This window comes from Chelonoidis abingdonii, chromosome 4 (assembly GCF_003597395.2).
Source record: "Chelonoidis abingdonii isolate Lonesome George chromosome 4, CheloAbing_2.0, whole genome shotgun sequence".
In the NCBI taxonomy this organism is placed as follows: domain Eukaryota; kingdom Metazoa; phylum Chordata; order Testudines; family Testudinidae; genus Chelonoidis; species Chelonoidis abingdonii.
The window spans coordinates 132,416,462-132,436,396 of NC_133772.1; the positions used below are offsets into that span (position 1 = coordinate 132,416,462).

The 19,935-nt window shown below is 44.0% G+C and overlaps 1 long non-coding RNA gene across 4 annotated transcripts in view; it reads left to right on the forward strand.

The window, feature by feature from the left end:
• The window catches only part of LOC142046791 (uncharacterized), a 156,234-nt gene that overhangs the window by 135,065 nt on the left and 1,234 nt on the right, over positions 1-19,935 (forward strand). The gene's annotated exons all lie outside the window — the stretch shown is intronic.

Below are 19,935 nucleotides of genomic sequence, written 5' to 3' on the forward strand. Positions count from 1 at the left end.
TGTACAAACATCTTAATTTTGCTGTTTGGCTTCACTCACATTCTTTACCCAATTAGGCCCAGACATTCTACCTGCCAGTATCACCTATTAGAATTGTATCTACACTACCCTTCCTCCTTATTGTATGTCCATTCTCCTACCCACGGCTGTATCCTTTCTTGCTTGTTTTCTTCCCTCTCAATGTTAAAATCCGGTTGTGGAGATTACCTGGACATCTCCCAACCATCTCCCCCAATTCCTAGTTTAAAAGCTCTCTTAATCAGTTGTGCCAGCCTCCATCCTAGAAGTCTATTTCCTCCCTACTCAGGTGAAGTCCATCCCAAGAGAACAGTCCTCTGTCCATGAATGCCTCCCAGTGGCCATACATCCCAAAGCCCTCCTTATAGCACCACTGCCTGAGCCATTTGTTGATCGCCATAATCTTGTCACATGTTTGTTGCCCTTCTCTAGGAATAGGCAGAATCCCACTGAAGATCACCTGAGCCTTGATCTCCTTAAACGTCTTCCTCAGCCTGGCATAGTCTCCCTTGATATGTTCCAGTGAGAATCTAGCTGTATCATTCATTTCCACATGAAGGACAATCAATGGATTCTTTCCCGCTCCCGCTGGGATCCTTTTCAGCCTCAGGTCCATATCCTGTATCTTAGCACCTGGCAGACAGCACACCCTTCTGTTCTCCAGATCAGCTCTAGTTACAGGCCTGTCTATTCTTCTCAGTAAGGAGTCCCCAATCACATAGACCTGCCTTTTCCTGGTGACAGTGTGATTCTCCGATCTATCCCCTGCTCCTACTGGCTGCAAGTTGTCTCGATTCCTATTCGCCCTTGCAATCCTTCACAACCCTCCCGTATCCTCCTGGGGCTCATATTCGGAGTTTTTTCCATTGACTCTTCCCCTCTTCCTGTAGGGCTAGCTGCTCTTCTCTTTTTCCTTGCCCTCTCACCTTCAGCGACCACCTGCTGTGCCCCTTCATTTTCCAACTCTGCAAACCTGTTCCTGAGTTCTATTTCTCCTTCACTGCCCGTCTTTTCCTCTGCCTGGTTCTCTTAGTCACATGCTTCCACTGTCCACTTTCCTCACTCAGCAGTCTCCCCTCAGAATTCTTTTAGTCCTGCTTCCATCTGCAAGTCTGAGATTATCCCTTCAGCCTCCTCATATATTTGCTCCATCACCTGCTCGAACCCCCTTCTAAACTCAACCAGAGTTTCCACCTGCATCTCCAGTCCTTGGATCTTTTCTTCCATCAGCTCTATCAGGCGGCACTTCATGCACACAAAACTCTTTTCAGGTACCGCCTCCAGGATCCTGTACATGCCGCAGCTTCCACATCCTGTCATTCTCACTGCTGCCTCTGTATTGGTCATAGCCTTCCCACCTGAAACCTGTTAGTCAAAGAAACACAAACCAAAACAAACCCCCAACAGGCACCAGAACACTGGCAGACCACCACCCACTCCCTTCACTAGCCTGTCAGTTCTTCTGCCTAGGTCTCTAAGTCTCCCCCGCAAACTCCCCCTGTAAACTCCCAGTGAAACTCCCCTGTTTACAGCTCTGTTTGCTGGCTGCTGTGCCGCTGTGGCTGTCTATGCCGCTGCCTGACTGGCTGGCTACCTTTATAGTACCACTTGCTGGAGGATTCTCTGCAGCTTGAGTTCTTCAAACCGCAATTTGGGGACTTCAATAACTCAGACATAGGTTAGGGGTTTGTTACAGAAACAAACACCTTCTTTATCCTCACCACAGGACCTTCCTCCTGGTGTCTGATAATTTTTGTACTCCTTAGTCCTCCAGCAGCACACCCTCTCACTCTCAGCTCCTTGTGCCTCTTGCTCCCAGCTCCTCACACGCCCAGCACAAACTGAAGTGAGTAAACCCAGGTGCCCTGATTAGCCTGCCTTGATTGGCTGCAAGTGTTCTAATCAGCCTGTCTGCCTTAATTGGTTCTAGCAGGTTCCTGATTACTCTAGTGCAGCCCCTGCTCTGATCACTCAGGGAACAGAATACTACTCATCCAGTGACCAGTATATTTGCCCTCTACCAGATTCCTGTACCCCTGCCTGACTGGCTGGCTACCTTTACAGGACCACTTGCTGGAGGATTCTCTGCAGCTTGACTAAGGCCTGGTCTACACTGCAGGGGGAGGGGGAATTGATCTAAGATACTCCAACTTCAGCTTTGAGAATAGTGTAGCTGAAGTCAACGTATCTTAGATCGACTTACCTCCCATCCTCACAAAGTGGGATCGATGGCCGTGGCTCCCCCGTCGACTCCGCTTCCACCTCTCCCTGGTAGAGTTCCAGAGTCGACGGGAGCATGTTTGGGGATTGATTTATCGTGTCTAGACAAGACGCGATAAATCGATCCCCGATGGATAATTGCTACCCGCCGATCTGGCAGCTAGTGTGGACATACCCTAAGATATGGAGGTAGACAGTGCCATTGGGATAATAGATTTGAGCTGGAATAGACAATACTAATGCATATTGATTTTGAGAAACCTTCACTGGTGATAATGCTACTTTACTGGTCAGTCTGTACGCCAATCTGAGTTCTAATAGAGCATTAAGATCTGTAGCTGTTTGATTGTTGTCCCTAAAATACACTGGCAATCCTTCTAGGAGGCAAACAAAAGTTGTAGAAAACATCCCTTGTGCCCCTGTGTTCTTGGAAAGCCATCAAACTGTTCAATATGCGGGGCTGAGAAATTTTATTTCAGACTGTGGCCAAATTTGGATGCCAAGTATCATCTTGGCAAAGACAGTTCTTTCATCCTGTGATTAGACTGAACCCAAACCCGATCTTTTTGTCTGCCTCATTTCTGGAGCCATGCATCATTCAAGATACAGCTCTGATGTGGTGTGATGCACCATTAGAGGTAAGCACTACCGTTATAGCCTCATCCAAAGGGTGGGGCTTCAGGGTAACAGTAACTTCCTGGGCACATTATGATTCATAGATTTTTAAGGCCAGCGAGGATCATCCTCCTGCATAACAAAGGCCACAAAAGGCTGAAATCAGCTAACACATACTGGTTTCTGGAAGCAGCTTTGTTGGCATAGGGTATGAATACTAGACTGGTACTAAATAGCTTTTCTTGGCAGTGTTTTAGAAAGATTCTCACTGGGGGCACAATCCTGCCAGGCACTAAGTATTAAGAACTCCCAACTCATGAGATGCTCTCTTTGGGGGAGAATAGGAGGGCTAGGCAGCGAAGGCTGCCTGACTGCCATGCTTGGGGCAGCAAAAAACATAGAGCTTCCACTCCCCCCAGATTTTCTGCTTGGCTTGTAAGAGCATGCTCACATGGATAGAGCATGCTCAGTAACACTGCTGAAGCCAACTGCCCTCCCCCCACCCTATCGGCAGGCACTGGTCCCTAGGCACTGTGTGTCAAAAGCATGAGCTTCAGCTAGAACAAAGGCATTATCTTGAGTACCTGCTGAAAATAAAGTTCTACACAAGGCTGAAAGCCAGAGCCTTTTCTTAGAAAAGAGGCACAATCAACAAGGGTGCTTAAGCTCTAGCCCACAGGCAGTTTTTGTAGAGGCATAGCGATTTAGGTTAGTGGTGGGATTTTTTACCAAAATAATTATACTGGTACAACCCCTAGTGTGAGCACAGTTGTACTGGTATAAAGGTGCCTTATACACTTTAGCTGATTCCCCTTTCCATATGGGAACAAGCTCGACCAGCATAATCATATTTACACTGGTGGAACTGCAGCCACACTGCAGGCTTTGTAGCCCTTTAAAGATCTACTGTTTTAATTTTATCAGTATAATTAAATTGTAGAGTAGCCCCAAGGCCCTGGTGATTCTATGAGGTGGTTTATAGTCTTCTTTGTCTAGCATGGGTTAAAAAATTAAAATCAAATAAAAAGGGGGAAAGAAGCAAACCTTGTCCATATGCTTGTGCTAGTGACATATAATGGGGTCTTATCCTACCAAGGCTGGCTACTGAGTGAGACTCTGATTACACAATGTTGCCAGCACTTGCAATTTGCAGGTATTGTGATATTCGGTATTTTTTCTTAAAGCCCCAGCTTCTGGAATCATGGAATTGTGTGAGAATCTCAGCTTTCATTTGAAAAAATTAAACAAGTATAAAGTACTGGCTCATCACTAGACCATGAAGTACCCACTGCCACACCCAGAAGCTCTTTCCAGGCCCAGTTATTTCCCAAACATAGGCAAAGCAAAAAATAGTTCCTTAGCCCACCCTGGGCTACAGCTTCAGTGGACTTTCCCCTTTGCCTTCCTGCAGGATTCGTTCTTGCTTTTTCACTGATGTGGCCACTCACATGTTCCCAGAATATCAGACGTTCTGGTACTTCTGGGCACACCCCTGCCAGGGTTACCACCCTGACCAGCATGATGCTGTGTGCGAGGTCAGACCGCAAGGGAGGGCACCATCTTTAAAACCGCCCAACCCCCACTGGCATGACCTCCTACGCAGCATGGGGGTTGCCATTTTTAAGAGTTGGAGGAGGCAGAGCACATGTTCCCTGTCCAATACCAGACAAACCATGTCCAGCACCAGAGTGGGGACAACCATCTCAAAAGAGGATCGTCAGTTGGACAGGTCAGTGGCCTCCCTATTGAGCACCACCTTCCAAGGCTTTCTCTCTGGAGACTCTCTTCCACCAACAATTTCCCACTGCCTTCCCTCCCAGGGGACTCTGGCAGCCTCTCCCAGGGAACTTCCTGCTGCTTCTGCACCCCTTCCTTACTGGCAGCCTGGCTCTTTATAACACCAGATGATGACTCGCCCTGTTCATTGCCCAATCTTGGATCATCTGTTCTAGCACAGTGAACCTGGACCTGCTTTATTTTGCCTGCTGCTCTTTGACAGCAAGTTTCTAGTGCTCTTGGTTATGGAGAAAAGATGGACTATATGGCTCTAAAAAGGCAAATACCCAACCCTCAAACTATTTATCTCCTAGTTGCTAAGCCAATCTCATGGTTTTGCGGGGCCTGGCCTGACTCATGACTTTTGAATTCTTGTGATTGACAATACTGTTACTATGAGTAATTTCCATAAAGTCAATGTAATAAGCTTGTGCTGACTTCCCGATCCAGGGCTGGTCAGTGCCGGCCCTGGCCTCATGCAGGGAAATCATCCTAGGTGCTATTCTAACCTATACCAGGAGGTCCCCAGAAAGTTCACCCACCAGCAAGGAGGCTAGATAGAATGTAGCACTTCCAGTATTGCCTACTCCAAGTATTCAAAAATCGTGATATTGGCTTAGTAATCATGAGAGAGGTGTTTTTTTTTTGTTTTTTTTTAAGAAAAAGCATAATACATTTTGGGTTCTTTTTATTTTCTTTCTGGTTTTGTTTGTTTGTTTTGTTTTTTAAACCTACAGAGTGCACTTGGGTCCTGTGCTTTTCTCCATACCCATGAGGGCTTTTGAAAAATGAAAGCTGCAATACTTTCCTATGCACATGACTCCATGAGCGGGTGCTTTAAGAAAAAGATCCAATATCATGAGACTTGCAATAAAACAGCAAGCGTGGGCAACAGTGCGGTGGTTTTCTAGATCCACCCCTCCCTATCTAATGGGCTTTCCCCTAGGGCTGGGGGGTGAGGCACTCTGGCTCTGGGCCAGCTGAGATTTCTCAGCCATCCAGATCTAGCTGCTTCCTGGCCACTTTGTGCTACCAAAAAGATACAAAGGGGCTGCCACACACCAGATAATCTGTTCCATTTTTCTAAAGTTCTTACTGCAAACAGGGAGAAATTATTTAAATTTTTTGTTCATAATTTTTTTCATAATCTGATCTGAAGAAAAGCTTTCGCTTTTGTTGGTCATGAGGGTGGTGCAGTACAAAGAGATTAAAAAGAGAGGATGTTTATTCAGCAAGCAGTAACATGCAGGTTAAAAAGTTGATCGGAGGAGCTCTCTCCTGTAGCTTTCATTTTAATTTCTGTTTTTAAATGATTGATCTTGACTTTTCTGAAGGTACTTGGAGGCAAGCCATGCTGCATGTGTGTCTTGTTATTAATGTGGTGCTATGGCTCGTTATCCACATCCCATCCCTCCTCTAAACTCTCCTTTGCTGTGATGCCTACAAAAAACCTGACAACAACCGCTGGTGTCCAGAGACCACCATGCTGACCAATTTCTCCTTGTACTCCCTGTCTATCAGGCTAGTCATTTGTTGTCTTTTGGTACGCTCTTAGGGACCATCTTTTTATTCTTTCTTTGTACAGGGCCTAGCACAATGTAGTCTAAGACCACAGCTAAGGCTCCTAGGCACTAGAGGAATACATTTATGTCAATAAGATAAATAAGTAAATACATAATTTTAATAATAAAATGACACGTTCAGTGCTATTCTAATTTGAAGGTGCCAGGGCTTGAAATTCCTAATATGCTCCCGGATAGGTCATTCTTGAGCAGGGTCTTCGAAAAGCACTTGGCCACTGGTGTGCCTAGTGCCATTTAACAGCATGTGGCACTTTCCACCCATAGTTCTTGCACCTGTCCCCAAAAGTGGATAGTATCTTTGTGTTCTATTTACAGGTAGGAAAACAGGCACAGAGATTCCAGGTGTTTTGCCTTAGGTCACTCAGGAAATCAGTGGCAGAGCCTGGGATAGAACTTGTGTAGCATTATGGGCATTTTTTATTTTTTTTGTCTTCAAACACAAGGCCAAATTCTGTTGGGCCCTGCACATATTCATCCACCAATAAATTCATGCCTGAGGGCAGGACCAGGGGGATGAAGGGGGCTGTACTTCAACTTTGCCACTTCTGCCTTCCCAAAGCTGCAGGGAGGTTGTTCTATGGGCCATCTGCAGCAGGCATTGTAGAAGGGGCCAGAGCTCTTTGCATAAACCCCTAATCAATGCTTTCTGGCTTGGTTTGGAGGGGAGGAAGGTTGTGCGTAGGACTGTGTACTGGAAGAGTCCTCCTCCTGATGTTTGAGGTACTGGAATGGGGTTGGGAATACTGATAAGCATTTCAAGCGTTGTTTGTTTTCAACTAGGATTATCAGCTGGTATTATGAAGGGGTTAGCAATTGGATGTTTGACACAATGGCCTGAATTCAGAGCTGATCTGCAGTCCGTGCAATCCCAGAGACTTCCATAGGATTGCAGTGGGTGTCAGTCAGCACTGAATTTGGTTCAATACACAGTCTCCAGTGGTTACACTGTACTGTATGGTGTGTGGAGCTTGCTATGTTAGTATGAAAGTGATCAGAATTGCATATAAAAGTCACTGTATGCAAACAAGTGTCAGTTTCCCTTTGTTCATTACTAGCTTGTTCTAAAAAGAACAGAAGTACTTGTGGCACCTTAGAGACTAACAAATTTATTTCAGCATAAGCTTTCGTGGGCTACAGCCCACTTCATTGGATGCATAGAATGGAACACACAGACAGGAGATATTTATACATACAGAGAACATGAAAATGTGGAAGTATGCATTCCAACAGGAAGAGTATAATCAATTGAGATGAGCTATCATCAGCAGGAGAAAAAAAACTTTTGAAGTGATAATTGAGATGACCCATAGAAGGTGTGAGGAGAACATAACATAGGGAAATAGATTCAATTAGTGTAATGACCCAACCATTCCCAGTCTCTGTTTAAACCTAAGTTAATTGTATCTAATTTGCATATGAATTTGAGTTCAGCAGTCTCTCTTTGGAGTCTGTTTTTGAAGTTTTTTTGTTGCAAAATTGCCACCTTCAAGTCCCTCACTGAGTGGTTAGAGAGGTTGAAGTGTTCTCCCACTGATTTTTGAACGTTATGATTCCTGATGTCAGATTTGTGTCCATTTATTCTTTTGCATAGAGACTGTCCGGTTTGGCCAATGTACATGGCAGAGGGGCATCGCTGGCACATGATGGCATATATCACGTTGGTAGATGTGCAGGTGAATGAGCCCCTAATGGAATGGCTGATGTGATTAGGTCCTATGATGGTGTCACTTGAATAGATATGTGGACAGAGCTGGCGTTGGGCTTTGTTGCAAGGACAGGTTCCTGGGTTAGTGTTTATGTTGTATGGTGTGCGGTTGCTGGTGAGTATTTACTTCAGGTTGGGAGGCTGTCTGTAAGCGAAGACTGGCCTTATTCTAATGTTCCTTTAAAGAAACACCAACAGGAGCCTATTTGGAGTGTCTGATAGCTAGAGGGGACCCTGCATTTGGCTCTGCTTGTTTGTTTTCAGCTGCCTTTACTCATACTGTAGTCTTGTCTTGCTGTGATATGCAAAACTCAGTAAAAACAAACAGCATACAAAAAGGAAAGGCCTGCCCCTGCTGCCCTTCCTCGCCTGAGTAATCCCATGGATCCTACATGGGAAAAGGCTGTGAGTTCAGACTCAAAATAAGGCCCCTGGGCCAAATCTTGTAGAAGACAGGTATGATTTGAGGCAAGCTGAGCACTCTAGAAAATGTGCACAGAAATTGCAAAGTTGAAGGACTAAGTCCTGCAGTCCATGGTGTACAGCCAGGTCAAAGCCCACCACCACTGCAGAATAGGGAGAGAAGATGTTCAGACAAAGCCTGCTGCTTTCTCCAAAGAGTTTTGTCTTTGTACATCTGTGCTGCATGCACCCCTCTGACCATGCCCCAATATACCCATATCTCCCTCCTTCTGCAGTGGTGCACGAGCATGCAGACCGCCCATAGGTGGCAGGTGAAGCTTCTCCTAGGGAAAGCTAGCTCCCTGTCCCCCCTCTTCCACCCGTGACCCTACCCACACTCCACCCCTGCTCCACTTCAGGCCCTGCCCCTGGCCCTCCGCCTCCTCGCTGCTGCTCACTGCATCCCTCCTCTCCCCGCTCCCCGAGGCCGGCACATCCCTCCTCTCCTCCACCCCCTCCCCTGTGAGGCCCTCACCACTCGTGTGTTCCACGTTCCTCCCCTGCAAGGCCCCCACTGCTCACACTGTTTGCATCTCTCCTGTCCTCCACCCTCCTCCCCCATGGGAGTGGGGGCAGATAAGGAGGGATGCAGTAAACAGCGGGCAGGAGAGTTTCAAGAGGGAGAGTGTGGAGGACAGGAGGGAGGCTGCGGATGGAAGGGTTTCATGGGGTGACGGAGGGAGGCGGTCGCCAAAGACACTTCTTGCCTGGGGAGCCATTTGGTCTAAGGCTGGCCTTGCCAGTGCACTATGTGGCTTTGTTGTCTCTGTACTGCATTTTTAAATGTTTAAGCCCACTATTGCTACACAGACACAGCAGCCATTTTGTTCTCAGAGTTGCAGCAGACTGCATGGAGGAAGCACACACGCTATACTTCTCTCTCTCATGAAAACTCTGCTTTTGTTCTTTTCTGTTTTCTTTAATTTGAAACAAAACTCATTTTAGACTTATATGATTTCACCTATGCATTTAGGGAACCCCCCCAAAACAAAACAACAACAAATAAACCTAAGAACTTGACCCCCTCTAAAAAGAAAGGCAGTTGAGTGAATGTTCATTACAATTTACAGAATACGTGTCCAAATTTAGGTTACAGCATACATTTAAAAGTATTTTATAGACTCCTATAAAGGGGTTTATAATAAAAATGCCAGTATTATTTAATTATGCAGCACAAATTATGCCATTATGATAATTTTCTGTGTTTTAGATGGAAAAATCATTATCAAGGATTCCTGGATATAAGAATCAGTACTAATGTAGGCAATATATGTACAGTGCATTTGTTCGGGCTGGTACCTTTAGGTTATTCATCCTTTCCATGTCTCTGTGGTGCTCACATAGTTTTATTGCAAATTTTCATTTATTAAGAGATTACCTGACTGCAGTTTGTTTTATTATACTGCAGATGATGATTGAACTCTAAATGAGCTGTAAGACTTCTGTTAGGAATGGCTGAATAGGACTTCTTCATAGGAAGCCAAATACTAAACAATGGCTTCTAGTCAATCAAGAGTGAAATTCAATCATGTATGGGGTGTGTGTAAGGTCCTCCAACAACGTTAGCCATCTGTGTGTGGAAGGAGGTGTGGTTTGGGATTATTAGGATGTATACCAATACTGGAGAACTCTAAAAAGCAGGTCTTTATGCCAGTCTTAAATAGGCCAGCTCATTGGGCCTTGGCTAGAAAATGGACAGATGCTGCTGAATCTACACTTCTGTAGACACAGTGACCCAAAAACCAGGCAGAAGAACAATGTCCACTGTACCAGCCCAGATGCTGGACTGGTGGCTGCAAAGGAGCTGTGACGGAGCGTGCCTATGAGTCAGGCATAAATTAGAACTGATCAGAAAATAGATTATTTGTTGTGGTGAATTCTGACTTTTTGGCAAAATATTGAAAACCAGTGCTTATTTTGAACTGAAATATGTTTGTTTTTGGCAAAAAAAAATAATTAGTTTTGAGTGTTTGGTTTTTCAACTACGTATTAATATTTTCCAGGGAACACAGACACTTCCTGTGAAAATGTTTGTTTAATCAAAGCCCAAACTTTCCATGAAAACAGTTTTGATGGAAAATATTTGAACAACCCTAACTCAAATCTATTGTGCTCTGCCTCTGCCATAGAGTTCCCCCTCACCAATGTTGTTTGGTTGGGCTTTGTGAGGGTGTGGGGTGGGGGAGGGTGTGTGTGTGCAGTGCAGGTGGGATTACAGCCCAAATCAGTATGAAGATTGAAGAAGACAAAGCAGTTGTGGAAAAATATTTCATCAAAGCTCTGAAGATGTCACTCTGTTATAAATTCATAGTATGTCTGTTGCAATTATTTCATCACTATCAATGGAGAAGTATATTATAAATATACTAAATATATACTAAAAATAGATGAAAAATCAGAAACTTATTGTTTTGATCCCAATTTCATATTTAAAGGAAGTAATCATTGGCAAAATTCTCTTCCCAACAGTGCTGCGATGTTAACTTTGGTTAACATAAACATTTTTTGTGTATCAAATACATGAAGATGAAATGTATCAATTAACATCCCAGGCTGGGCAAATAATTCACAGTGAATAATTTACTTGACAAAAATCCTGACTTGTTCTATCACAAATGGTCTGCAAGCACATTCTAATAATCTTGAATGTATTTATTCATAACTATTCCCTAAATTTCTGCAATTAATACTTGGCAATTTGTGTGTTATCAAGCAGTTAGCTATATTTAACATTTGAGCTGTTTTGATTGGTCATACAAATCACATGGTACGAGTCGATCCCCTGATGGGATGAAGTTAGCTGCTAAAATCAGGACTCTGGTGTTGTGATTGATTGATTGTGCCTATTAATTCAAAAATTGCTTTCTGGAAATATTGTGCAGCATTCATTTTAAAATTCTGTGTTTCTGAGAACATTCCTGCCAGTAAGCTCATTAGCTGGAACTTTCACACAATGTAAGTACACCTCTACTTTGATATAACGCTGTCCTTGGGAGCCAAAAAATCTTACCGCATTATAGGTGAAACCGTATTATATTGAACTTGCTTTGATCCACCGGAGTGTGCAGCCCTGCCCCCTCCCCGTCGAGCACTGCTTTACCGCGTTATATCCAAATTCGTGTTATATTGGGTGGCCTTATATCGAGGTGGCAGTGTACAATAGAGCTCGAACACAGTCACAAGAATTCATTTTAAAATTCAAACAAGTACTTGTGGACAACATTTTGCAGCATTTCTCCAGCTTTACTAACATCAAGAGCCATGTGACCAGAGCTGGCTAGAAAAATTCAGATGAAAAGTTTTTTCATTTTTTCAAAAGTTTTTTGCCCATTTATTTAAATAAAAATATTTAATAGAAATGGTTCAATTTCAACTAATTTCTAAAGGAACCTGGCAGGGTTTTGAAACCTGCTTGGTTTCCTTCCAGCTCACTTGCTGGCTCCTCTGTAGCACGGGCTTCCAGGGTCCATGTCATCCCTGCAATGCAAACTTCCCTGGAGCTTGGGATCTCTGACCTTCCAGGATCTGTGGCTCTGGGGCAGCCTGCCATGCTGACTGCCTTGGAGCCAGAACCCCAGAGCTTCCTGACTCCCAGGCCAGCTGGGTTGCTCGACTCCTGGCCGGGGGGCTGAAGGAGAACCAGGAGCCTTGATGTCCCAGCTGAGTTGGGAGCCTCAGAACTTGGGAAACAGCACTTTGGGGTGCTTTTTTTGGAATGCCACTGTACCTAGAACATTGCTACTCTTTGTCTACACTACACAGTGAATATGAAGCAAATTTTAATCTCATCCCTACTCTGTATTTTTTCTAAGGGAAAAACAAGCATATCCTTTCTGTGAACTCAAACTCAGTTTGGCCCCGTTCCTGTGATCAGCTCTTCATAAACTTACTCTCCCTTCCACACTTGAGAGAAATGATGGTGCTGTATTTCACTGCAAACACTGACACAACATTTAAATCTGCACAGAACATAGGCTTAGGAAGGATTTCTTTGCTGGTTAACTTTTGAAAGCTCCCATAAGTTAGATTTACCATAAGTAAGAGTGGTGAGTTAGTTTGAGAATAAAACAAGATTGAAGCTAATCCTTTCATGTATTAATCATTTTAGGATTTAAATAAATTTGCTTCTGGTTTGGGGGCCTCTAAGGGAATCTGTCCCCCAGTGCCTTGTTGGAGGAAGTGTGGTTTAGTCGTGGGAGAAGGGCCTTGGGAGTCAGTTCTGTTCTTGACTCTGTCACTCACTTTTGGAGTAGCTGAGTGAGTCACATACCTCTGTACATGTTTTACAGATAATCGATATGTAAAGTAGAAACATGCACCTATTTCATATAGTATCAGCTTTTGTTATTGCTTGTAAAACATGTTGAGATCTCTGGATGACAGGTTTTCTACAAGGGTCTGTCTATATTACACACTTACCAAGTTCAACAAAACTGTGACGCATGGAGTTAGCTGACACAATGCTCAGTGTGGATGCTGATCACAATTTGGCCTGCCTACACCAGTGATGGTGTCTGCTAACTTCACTTTTCATAGCCATATTTGACCAAGCTCACATTTTATAGTATAGCAAAGCCATAAGTGAGTGCAGTGTATTGTTATAATCAGTAAAGATGTTTAACTCCTGAAAAGAGGGCTTTACAATGGGAATGCCTGACACAATTTTGTGTATAGTGGTGCTATAATATATACTTTTGTGGCATAAGTTTAAGTAAATTCAGAGTACTGTAAGTGGCAACTGAACTAAGTATAACCATTTTACACGTATTCACATCATTTTCACTCTGGTGAAAGTCTTGAAAAGAACATGGAGGAGAGACACTGGGCAGAGTAAATGTTATTAGCTGAGTAAATATGGCAGAATAATAACACTTTCTGAGAGAGTCTAGAGGACAATGTAAACACAATGGAGAGGAAACAGCATCTTAAAGCTTTAATTGTGTGTTTGGGCAATAGTAAAGTCAACGGTGCCATTTCCAGTATAAAATCCCTGTATCCAGTACTAAATAGCATTAGAGTCTAAATAAGGATTTGAATACAAATGCCTTCAGCTCCAGCAAGATACAGAGACTAAAGGATCTGTTCCATGAAACACAATATCTGCAGCCAGTGTGAAGGGGAATCCCAGATCTGCTCCTTTTTAAGCTTAAATCTTGATTCAGGATGCAAAAATTGCACAAGTCCCTACAGAACTCTAATTCTGGGCCTTGGCAAAAGATTCACTGCTCATCCCCACTTGACTATGACTGAGCTGGAGGTCTCACCGTTTTCCACACCTATATATGGAAAGCTGCCCACAGTGATGTCAATGATGGAAGAGTGATTCAGCTGAGAATGCTGAGGGAAAACACTGAAATGAGGACATGAGGGAGGGCTCAGAAGCTAGCTGTCACAAGGTGTTCTTACAGGAAAATGCACAGAGTTTGGGCTTATGTCTGCCCACACTCTGCCAAAAGGCATTGAATGTTGTGGATTATGTGGGTTTTATCCAATAGGGAAACTCTTTCTCTGCATAGCACATGACAGCCCAAGAGACAATGACCTATCTTACATGTATTTTTTCTAGTGGTCTGTGCTTCATTCAGTCAAAACTGCTTCTTTAGCAGAACAAACACACACGGCTTTTATGAAACTAGAAAAACATATCGTTTTGTCTGACCACTTTTACACATGTATTTGATTTCATTTGCTTTGCATGCACAAATGTGCATCATTTGTAGTTTAAATCAGTCAGCAGGAGGCCTAGCTCACTCATTTGGGAGATGTCTAGACTAGCAGGTGTTTTTAAAAAGATAGTAGCTAGCCTATTTTAACAAACGTACTTTAAACGCCTAGTGTAGGCAGGACAAGCTGTATTTTGACCTGTGTCGGCTGATTGAGATAAAACCTAGGCCTTCAGCTGGCTAATACACATGAAAATCCATGTTCTGTCTATGCTAGGCATTTAAAATGTGTTGGTTAAATGTGGGCTGTCATGGTTCCAGGGCTCCCTAGGATCCGGAGGACTCAGACACCAGCTCCCTGGCGAGATGGTGACCAGTTCTCCATCTGGCTGGCTACTGGGGGAGTCAGATGGTGGTTCCCCACCTGTCTGGCTTCTTGGGCTGCCCTCCTGGAGCAGAGGTGGGTAACTCAGCTTCTTGGCTGCTGGCCAGGAAGCCAAGCACCTGTTCTGTGAAAAATCTGAGATTATTGTTTTTCATTCCACTACAGAACTAATTGTTCCCCCAAAATCTTGGAAATTTTTGCAGAACGAAAAATCTCATTCCAGCTCAGTCCTATGTGTAAGTCTGTTATAGCGTCAGCAAGCTAAGATGAGTTTGTCTCTTTATCTCAAACTGTAACAGCTCCTGCTTTTAGCTGTGGACTTCCCCAGTTTAATCCCCAGTGTGTCAGCCAAGATGGCAGCTGTTACACTGTCATTCACAAGATAGGTGCAATGTCAGTCTTGTGTAATCCATCTTGAGTAGGTAAATGTTCTTTGGCCACAATTCCTCTTCATTCTTCAGCTGTTGTGTAACTGGTGGTTTGTGTCTAGGAGATAAGATAATATATATGGTGTCCTGCTGGGAGGTATATCACTTTGCAGGGCATCATGGCTAAAAACAGGATTGCCCTAGCCATTGTGCAGGTTATAACTCTAAGTCTGTCTGTAAGAACGCACGACTTGTTTTTGGGCAAGAGGTATTCAACTCCTGGTTTTTCAGTTATATTGATTTTTTTGGGAAATAGGGAAAACCAGCAACATCAGTTTGGATCTTTCTGTTGGGGGCTGTCAGGACAAAGCACCATCTCCCATAAAGCCTGCAGGAAAGCTGCACAGAATTTAATAATGACCACTGGTACACCTGTACCTCGATATAACACTGTCCTTGGGAGCCAAAAAATCTTACCGTGTTACAGGTGAAACCACATTATATCGAACTTGCTTTGATCCAACAGAGTGCACAGCCCTGCCTCCCTGGAGCACTGCTTTACCACGTTACAGTCAAATTCATGTTATATAGGGTCTTGTTATATCAAGGTAGAGGTGTATTTACTTTACGTGCAGCCCCTTGCAACTGATGAACCTCAGAGAGGGGTGGAGGCCCAGGGGCTGCCACAGACAAGGTGAGGGGCTGGCAGTGGCTCCAATGGCTGCCTTAACAGCCATGCATTTTGCAGGATGATCCTCCTATAAACTTTTCACTCAGAGCAAATAATCTCAGTGGGCATTCTGTCAGGGGAATCTCTATCTAGTTATTTCTATGGCCACCATTGCCATACTATCTAACACCTCCAAAACATTAATGCATATAGCTTCATGACACCCCTGAGGACTGGGGAAGTAGTTCCCCCATTTCACAGATGGGGAATTGAGCACAGAAAGATTAAATGACCTGACCAAGGCCACACAGGAAGTCTGTGGTACAGCTGAAAATTGACCTTGGACCTGCTGAGTGCCATTCTAGTGCCTTAATACCAGATCATCCTCCCTCTCCTCATTGGGTTTGCAGACTCCTATATGGTTTCGCCGTGGGAGGGGATGCTATGGGCTTTAATCAAATCTGTGCTGGGATCCTGTATGCTACTGCTGCCTGCTTCCTATTTATTTGCACATGCTTTGACCCTCAATGAATCTAAAGTTGCTCTCAGACACCAGTGTCGTGCTCCAGGATTTTGATTACCCCATCTATCAGTGTGGTTTGTCACACTAAAAGGAACAGGAGGTAGACAGACAGCTGTTGTATCAGGGCTGCAGACAGAGCGGAGACCCTGAGTTTGTCATTAGAGGGAACAAGGCTCGAGGGGGATGAGAAATTAGCTGGATGCAGATTCTTGTAGTAAAATTTTCAAAAGCACCTAAATGACTTAGGCCTTATCTACACAGGAAAGTTTTACCAGGTACATTGTTTGCACCAGGCATTAACTGCCCTCTGCACACCCTGCCTGAAGAAGGTGTCCTGTTGAGGTAGAAGAGTGAGTTTAGACCTCCAAGAACTGCCTAGAGAGCCCACCCAGGATCAGCTGCTGGCAGATCCAACAAGATTTGCTCCTCCAGTGACTAGAAGGGCTGGGAGCAGAGAAGATAAAAAGGACTGTCTGCTTCTTCTAGGGACAGTTCTAGGTGAAGCTAATATTGGGAAGGAAGGATCTCCCCTGTTGGAACCCAAGAAATTCAGGCAAGCCAGACCTCTTTGACTGAGTAGAATTTAAAGTCCAGTTGACCATTCTGAGTTGGTCATCAATTGACTTGAAGGAGCTCACCTCATGAAATGGTCCATTGGTTCAGGGGAACCTGTGACATGCTGATATAGATGTACTGGTATAACCCCTGTGTGGGCACCCTTATTCTGGTATGAAAGTATTGGTGGCAGGGGCGCCATTTAGGGAGGGCAGGGGGAGTTTCGTACCAGAGGTCTGCTTGTGGCACATGCCCCAACCACCCTGGGCCAATAAGGAGCAACAGAGCCTTTAACTCATAGGAGGAGGGGGCTGGCTTCTCCAATGAGGAGCTGAGAAGGCATGTCCTAGCCGTGATCCCTCCAATTGGGCACTAGGGGCATGGGGGCTCTCTTCCAGTGAGAAGCAAGGGTGGTGATTCAAACTGAGTCTGGCAGCTCTGAAGAAGGGGGCTCGCACAGCCTAGCCTGCTGGGGTCTAACAGCAGCATGGCCGATGCTGGCCTTCGGCAAAGAGGAGGGGCAGTGTGTAGGGCCTCTGAGGGTGAGGCAGGCAAGGAAGGGGTCAGTCAGGATGGGAGCAGAGAGCATAGGGTCCCCAATGGTGGTAGTGGGAAGCAGAGGGGGAGCACAGGGCCCCCATTAGTGGTGGGGGGAGTAGTGGAGTGGGAAAGGGGAGTCAGTCTCCAGGGGTGAGTCCTGAGGGAGCGGGCAGTGAGTGTGGGAAGATCAGCTGAGGGGAAACAGTCCCTGGAGCAAGGATCCTGAGGGAATGGGAACTGAAGAACGGTGGGGGGCTAAGAGCAGCTAAGTGGGCCTTGGGGTCTGTTTGCCCTCAGAGAAGCAGGAAGCACCCTCGTGTCTCTCTGGGAAGAGAATGGGGACAGACCTTTTCATCCAGAGCCATCATGTCCACTAGCAGTTGCACCTTCAAGGGAAGGTGCATGTCCATGCTGTGCTGCAAATTCTGCCAGCAGGTGCTGAGCTCTTGGGGGATGAAGGCTGTGCTGCTGGCCAACACAGAGAGCAACCTGTATGCCACCAACACCCCAACCGCCTGGTAAGTCCCGTTCAGCTGCCACCAGCCAGCATCTCAACAGCTGGCTAATGTTACAGCAGCGCCTAAAGACCTTATCAGTAGGAATCCCTCATTGTGCTCAGCAGCATACAAACCAATAAGAAGGCCCAGTTCCTGCCCCACAGATCTCAATATCATCCTTATAATTCCATATGGCAGGCAGGCAAGTAGCATTATTCCCAGTTTACAGCAACGGGAACTGAGGCACATCATCCAAACACAGAATGGTACTTTAAAAATACATATATACAAATGCTAAATAATAAACAAGACTCAATTTTTTTCTCAACTTTAAAATGTGGAATTTTCTTGGGGTTTGGTTTTAAATATTTTCCTGTGAGAACTGTAACTCAGTCACTGCCGTGTTGTGTTTATGAGCCTTCTGGAAAGTAACTGGCCTTTAAACAGAAGTGAAAGTGACTTGAAAGTGTCAGTTTGACTCTTGTTTAAAGTCAGTTTCTAGTTTATTATTATTTGTAGTAGGCAACACCCTTAGAGCTCCAGGCAGGTGCAGTATAAACTCATGGGGCCTTGCACTGGTACAGGGATTCTCAAACTGGGGGTCACAAGGTCATTACATGGGGAGTTGCGAGCTGGCAACCTCCACCCCAATCCCTGCTTTGCCTCCAGCATTTATAATGGTGGTAAATATATTTAAAAGTGTGTTTAATTTATTGTGGGGATCGCCCTTAGAGGCTTGCGATGTGAAAGGGGTCACCAATAAAAATGTTTGAGACACACTGCACTAGTAGGAAGTTTCCAGATGTGAAATGATCTATTCCAAGCTTGGTGAACTGCAAAAAGTAAGTAGCCTACAAAGAAAGTAATCTAGATTTTTCTGCAATTGTTTCAATTGTTGTATTCAAGAGTTAGTAACAAAGTAATAATATACATTAAAATTTTAAACTGAACCAGTGTCCCTTCAGTGACCTTGCCACAAGATGTCAGAACATGTTAGTATTAGAACTGGAAATGTATCTCAGCTCCGATCCCCATTCTGCTACTCTACCCTCAAGACTGCACACTCTCCTAGCTAATGACTTATATGATGGATAATAATAATGTTCATTGGTATATCTTGTATGTCCAGCCTGACAAAAATAAATGTGGGTTTTTCTTTAAAGTCCAGTTGTGGTCAGTAAAGCAGCTCTGTGGTGACATTTTTACAATGAAATACATCTACTTTCTCTGTTTCGAGTCAAATCAGTTTATTTTATGGATACCGACATGTTTTTACTCTTATTGGTGCAGGAACCAATATCAGTAAAGGAAAACAAACTGTATTCTGTTTGGCCTCATACACCAACAGAATTGTTGAATGCATTGCTGGTGAAAATGAAAGAAGCAGAAAGAACCCAATTTGAATCTTAGAGTTAAGTAAGGGTAGGAATTAAATTTTTTTTCTTGCTAACTGATCAAATTTAATCTGGAGTCAGAGAATGAGTAACTATGTGTTAAAGCTCCAAAACTGACACCTCAAGGCTTGGGATTGAGCATATCTTGCTGTATTATCCCCTGATTGTTTTAAATTTACATATAAATTTAAAATATGGCTTTAATTGGTGTTTGCATATATATATTTTTCTTTCTTTATGTAGGAATTAGATACAGTGCTCCTGTCAACTAATTTCTAAACTATCTGCAAAACAAAAATAAAATTAAAAAAAAAAACAAACCGAACAAAAAAAACAAAACAAAAACAACCATAGAGTTTTCAGGTGCCTAAGTAATCCCTGGAATCATGGGTAAAGTCACCCCTCCCCCCATTACCAAAGTCTGAAATGGTGCCCCAATTGTAAATTGGGGGGGGGGGGGTTGGTTCAATTTATCTTATGTGGCTTGTGAATGGTCTTAAACTAAGCTGAAAAAAGCCACTTTTATATTGTAATAAGAGTGTCCAGATGGAGGAGTCATATGAGTTTAACTATACTGGTATATTTATACTGGTATAACTGATAAAACTTTATTGGGTGGACAAACTCTCAGTCTCTCCAGAAAATGGTTAATTAAGCTCCTAGAAGCACCCAACTGATTTGAACATTTTACCCTTTATCTTGTTCAATATTTATTTTTTTTTAAAGAATTCACTTCATTTTCTGTTCCCCTAAGCTCCCACCCTTCCCCAGCCCCAAAGGCGTAACCTTAAATGTATCATTAGTTGGAACAATTGAAACCTTTAATCTGGTGCAGATGCCTAAAAAGGTTGAAATGTACAGATTTCCCTGGTATAGATAGCCTAAAATTGCCTTCAAGGGCGGCGCAGTTGCTTGAAGTAAGTAAAAACGGAAGAACCGCAGGAGATTTCCAAATCCATAT